Source organism: Montipora capricornis, chromosome 5 (assembly GCF_036669925.1).
Source record: "Montipora capricornis isolate CH-2021 chromosome 5, ASM3666992v2, whole genome shotgun sequence".
Taxonomy (NCBI): domain Eukaryota; kingdom Metazoa; phylum Cnidaria; class Anthozoa; order Scleractinia; family Acroporidae; genus Montipora; species Montipora capricornis.
Genome location: NC_090887.1, coordinates 32,025,062 through 32,030,812, shown reverse-complemented (window position 1 = coordinate 32,030,812; position 5,751 = coordinate 32,025,062). Strand labels below are relative to the sequence as shown.

General features: G+C 44.6%; 1 non-coding gene across 1 annotated transcript; it reads right to left on the bottom strand.

Annotated features, from left to right (window-relative positions):
- Positions 1-278: 278 nt before the first annotated feature.
- On the bottom strand, positions 279-351 carry Trnat-ugu (transfer RNA threonine (anticodon UGU)). The gene has a single exon. It is a non-coding gene; the product is annotated as a tRNA-Thr (tRNA).
- Positions 352-5,751: the final 5,400 nt, after the last annotated feature.

The window sequence follows — 5,751 nt, the reverse complement described above, 5'->3', positions numbered from 1 at the left end:
CGAACCCGCGTTCCCTGGATTACATGTCAGGTGTGCTAACCACTGCACCATCACGACAACCCTGCTGGAAACAGAGCAATCAGAGAGGTGATTTGTTAGCCACGGGGCTCCCCGGCGTTTTATCATTCAGGAACAGGACTACATCGGATCATCCGAAGAAGATTCACAGGCTACCAGAAATACCAAATTATATTTAGAATGAAGAACTGGAAATCCAACGATGTAGTCACGAGCCAGTACGAAGTACTGACTGATCCATTTTGAATGAAAAACAGAGATGCCGTGAGTGGGAATCGAACCCGCGTTCCCTGGATTACATGTCAGGTGTGCTAACCACTGCACCATCACGACAACCCTGCTGGAAACAGAGCAATCAGAGAGGTGATTCCTGATCATTCGGATCATCCGATTGCCCGGGAACCCCGTGGCTAACCAGTATCTTCACTGATTGCTCTGTTGCCAGCAGTGGTGTCGTGATGGTGCAGTGGTTAGCACACCCGACTAGTAACCAGGGGGACGCGGGTTCGATTCCCACGCACGGCACATTACGTTTTTCATTCAAAAAGGATCAGTCAGTAGTAGTTCACTGCTACTGGCTAGTGACTACATCGTTGGATTTCCAGCCTTCTTCATACACACAAAACTATAATTAATTAGCTGGTAGCCTGTGAATCACCTTTGGGTGATCCGATGTAGTCCCGTTCCTGAATGTTAAACATTGCCGGGGAACCCCGTGGCTAACCAGTATTTTCACTGATTGCTCTGTTGCCAGCAGTGTTGTCGTGATGGTGCAGTGGTTAGCACACCCGACTAGTAACCAGGGGGACGCGGGGGGTTCGATTCCCACGCACGGCACATTACGTTTTTCATTCAAAAAGAATCAGTCAGTAGTAGTTCACTGCTACTGGCTAGTGACTACATCGTTGGATTTCCAGCCTTCTTCATACACACAAAACTATATATATATATATATAGACAAGGTTAATTTGGGAACAGAAATCAGCACAACTAAGCAATTAAGTGAAAATGTGGCTCAGCCAGGAATTGAACCTGGGTCTCCAGATTACCGGTCGGATGCCTTAACCACTCAGCCACTGAACCAACCACACTGGGAACACGTATTACTGTACAACACATACACAATTTTGGCCTTCAGATGGTAAGGTCCGAGGAGACAATTTCACACATTCTCTGCAATCAGGATCACGTCACTACTCCCCGGTCGAGTAGTTAGTAGTTAGTTGTGCTGATTTCTGTTCCCAAATTAACCTTGTTTGTTGTATTTCTCAGAAATGCCTAATGAATCGCCATCCAAACGGGAATAGGCTGGTGATCCTAAGTAATTAAGGAATTAAGGCAATCAGTTGCTAATATATCCCCTCCCTACCACACTGTACTATATATATATATAGCTTGAATATCTGTAATGGTTGACCAAACGATAAACTCCCAACAAAAGGATCCAAAAGGATGCACGTTGTCTCCTCAGTTAGTATTTAAAGTTGCATAAAACTGGAGAGGAAGACAAAACTTCTCGAAGGTCCAGGAAATTGAATAAAAACGTCTCGGCCGTTCGGCCTTCGTCAGTTAAATTTTTTTTAAAATAGAGTAAAAGTTAAAAATCTAAGGATAAATTTTTATCCTTAGATTTTTAACTTTTACTCTATTTTAAAAAAAATTTAACTGACGAAGGCCGAAGGGCCGAAACGTTTTTATTCAATTTCCTAGACCTTCGAGAAGTTTTGTCTTCCTCTCCAGTCTATATGCAACTCTATATATATATATATATATAGGAAGAATGAAAAAATGAGTCGCTCGCGAACTTCTCACAGGTCTGGTATATTATCTCGTGTAAACGTTTCGCCCTTCGGGCTTCTTCAGTACACGCTAAAAACTAAAAATAAACTCATTTTTAGTTTTTAGTTTTTAGCGTGTACTGAAGAAGCCCGAAGGGCGAAACGTTTACACGAGATAATATACCAGACCTGTGAGAAGTTCGCCAGCGACTCATTTTTTCATTCTTCCTATTAACTTATCTGAGTCAAGACGTTTTGTATCCTTTTGGATCCTCCTCGCAAGTGGCATCACCGTTGGATACTCAATCTTTATCATTGGCTTAGATGTACCACATGCGTGGGACATTTGGGGTGGCTTTATAAGCTTAACCTCCATCCTAGACATCAGCACTGCACTGATGAGGTCCAGAAGGCCGAAACAGTACTGTCTGCAGTTAGATATAGCTCTATGGCATTACAAAGCTTTTGCTTTCATGTCCAAATTGAGCACTCTACTAGGATGAATCATTGCCGCTAGCAATTGCGCATGCTCACTAGCTCGCTAGTTTGAGCACTCTGGCATGGCTTAGATGTACCACATGCGTGGGACATTTGGGGTGGCTTTATAAGCTTAACCTCCATCCTAGACATCAGTACTGCACTGATGAGGTCCAGAACGCCGAAACAGTACCGTCTGCAGTTATATATATATATATATATATATATATCTAACTGGATTTGTCAAAAGGTGCCTGCAGAAATTGTGAAAACAAGCCAATTCTGCTACTGTCACAGACTTAAAGAAAAGCGACCCTCCCCATCCCTCTGCTTTGGTCAGACAACTAACAATCACCTACCCACACCACAGTGTGGGTTCACTCTAATTGGTGATCAAAAGCAAACTATCATTGAAGCCTAGACTAGTCCAGGAAAAATTGCCAATCAACGCAAGCTACAGTGTTAAGTCTGACTTAACAAGGCCACAAACTCTAACTGCAGTTAAAGTCTCAAAGCAGCAACCCCCCCGAGCCCTGTGCTTTTGACACACAACTCACAGTTAGAACTGTCCCTGGGCTGTTTGGCAAAGCAGGCCTTGACGGCAAGCCCCCTCAATTTTGAGAGGCCACAATGGCTTGAACATGGGCTGCGCCCGTGCTCAAGCGAAAACTCCAGTAGCTACCTTTTAGCAAATTCGCTCAGATATCAAGGGCAAAACGCCTAAAATTCAGTCAAAAATCGGCTGATCACACTCGATTTACTCAGCCTGGCTCACAGAATGCCATTCTGAAGAGAAACGCACAGATAACTATAAATTTCTAACTGGATTTGTCAAAAGGTGCCTGCAGAAATTGTGAAAACAAGCCAATTCTGCTACTGTCACAGACTTAAAGAAAAGCGACCCTCCCCATCCCTCTGCTTTGGTCAGACAACTAACAATCACCTACCCACACCACAGTGTGGGTTCACTCTAATTGGTGATCAAAAGCAAACTATCATTGAAGCCTAGACTAGTCCAGGAAAAATTGCCAATCAAGGCAAGCTACAGTGTTAAGTCTGACTTAACAAGGCCACAAACTCTAACTGCAGTTAAAGTCTCAAAGCAGCAACCCCCCCAGCCCTGTGCTTTTGACACACAACTCACAGTTAGAACTGTCCCTGGGCTGTTTGGCAAAGCAGGCCTTGACGGCAAGCCCCCTCAATTTTGAGAGGCCACAATGGCTTGAACATGGGCTGCGCCCGTGCTCAAGCGAAAACTCCAGTAGCTACCTTTTAGCAAATTCGCTCAGATATCAAGGGCAAAACGCCTAAATTTCAGTCAAAAATCGGCTGATCACACTCGATTTACTCAGCCTGGCTCACAGAATGCCATTCTGGAGAGAAACGCACAGATAACTATAAATTTCTAACTGGATTTGTCAAAAGGTGCCTGCAGAAATTGTGAAAACAAGCCAATTCTGCTACTGTCACAGACTTAAAGAAAAGCGACCCTCCCCACCCCTCTGCTTTGGTCAGACAACTAACAATCACCTACCCACACCACAGTGTGGGTTCACTCTAATTGGTGATCAAAAGCAAACTATCATTGAAGCCTAGACTAGTCCAGGAAAAATTGCCAATCAAGGCAAGCTACAGTGTTAAGTCTGACTTAACAAGGCCACAAACTCTAACTGCAGTTAAAGTCTCAAAGCAGCAACCCCCCCAGCCCTGTGCTTTTGACACACAACTCACAGTTAGAACTGTCCCTGGGCTGTTTGGCAAAGCAGGCCTTGACGGCAAGCCCCCTCAATTTTGAGAGGCCACAATGGCTTGAACATGGGCTGCGCCCGTGCTCAAGCGAAAACTCCAGTAGCTACCTTTTAGCAAATTCGCTCAGATATCAAGAGCAAAACGCCTAAAATTCAGTCAAAAATCGGCTGATCACACTCGATTTACTCAGCCTGGCTCACAGAATGCCATTCTGGAGAGAAACGCACAGATAACTATAAATTTCTAACTGGATTTGTCAAAAGGTGCCTGCAGAAATTGTGAAAACAAGCCAATTCTGCTACTGTCAGAGACTTAAAGAAAAGCGACCCTCCCCATCCCTCTGCTTTGGTCAGACAACTAACAATCACCTACCCACACCACAGTGTGGGTTCACTCTAATTGGTGATCAAAAGCAAACTATCATTGAAGCCTAGACTAGTCCAGGAAAAATTGCCAATCAAGACAAGCTACAGTGTTAAGTCTGACTTAACAAGGCCACAAACTCTAACTGCAGTTAAAGTCTCAAAGCAGCAACCCCCCCAGCCCTGTGCTTTTGACACACAACTCACAGTTAGAACTGTCCCTGGGCTGTTTGGCAAAGCAGGCCTTGACGGCAAGCCCCCTCAATTTTGAGAGGCCACAATGGCTTGAACATGGGCTGCGCCCGTGCTCAAGCGAAAACTCCAGTAGCTATCTTTTAGCAAATTCGCTCAGATATCAAGGGCAAAACGCCTAAAATTCAGTCAAAAATCGGCTGATCACACTCGATTTACTCAGCCTGGCTCACAGAATGCCATTCTGGAGAGAAACGCACAGATAACTATAAATTTCTAACTGGATTTGTCAAAAGGTGCCTGCAGAAATTGTGAAAACAAGCCAATTCTGCTACTGTCACAGACTTAAAGAAAAGCGACCCTCCCCACCCCTCTGCTTTGGTCAGACAACTAACAATTACCTACCCACACCACAGTGTGGGTTCACTCTAATTGGTGATCAAAAGCAAACTATCATTGAAGCCTAGACTAGTCCAGGAAAAATTGGCAATCAAGGCAAGCTACAGTGTTAAGTCTGACTTAACAAGGCCACAAACTCTAACTGCAGTTAAAGTCTCAAAGCAGCAACCCCCCCAGCCCTGTGCTTTTGACACACAACTCACGGTTAGAACTGTCCCTGGGCTGTTTGGCAAAGCAGGCCTTGACGGCAAGCCCCCTCAATTTTGAGAGGCCACAATGGCTTGAACATGGGCTGCGCCCGTGCTCAAGCGAAAACTCCAGTAGCTACCTTTTAGCAAATTCGCTCACATATCAAGGGCAAAACGCCTAAAATTCAGTCGAAAATCGGCTGATCACACTCGATTTACTCAGCCTGGCTCACAGAATGCCATTCTGGAGAGAAACGCACAGATAACTATAAATTTCTAACTGGATTTGTCAAAAGGTGCCTTCAGAAATTGTGAAAACAAGCCAATTCTGCTACTGTCACAGACTTAAAGAAAAGCGACCCTCCCCACCCCTCTGCTTTGGTCGGACAACTAACAATCACCTACCCACACCACAGTGTGGGTTCACTCTAATTGGTGATCAAAAGCAAACTATCATTGAAGCCTAGACTAGTCCAGGAAAAATTGCCAATCAAGACAAGTTACAGTGTTAAGTCTGACTTAACAAGGCCACAAACTCTAACTGCAGTTAAAGTCTCAAAGCAGCAACCCCCCAGCCCTGTGCTTTTG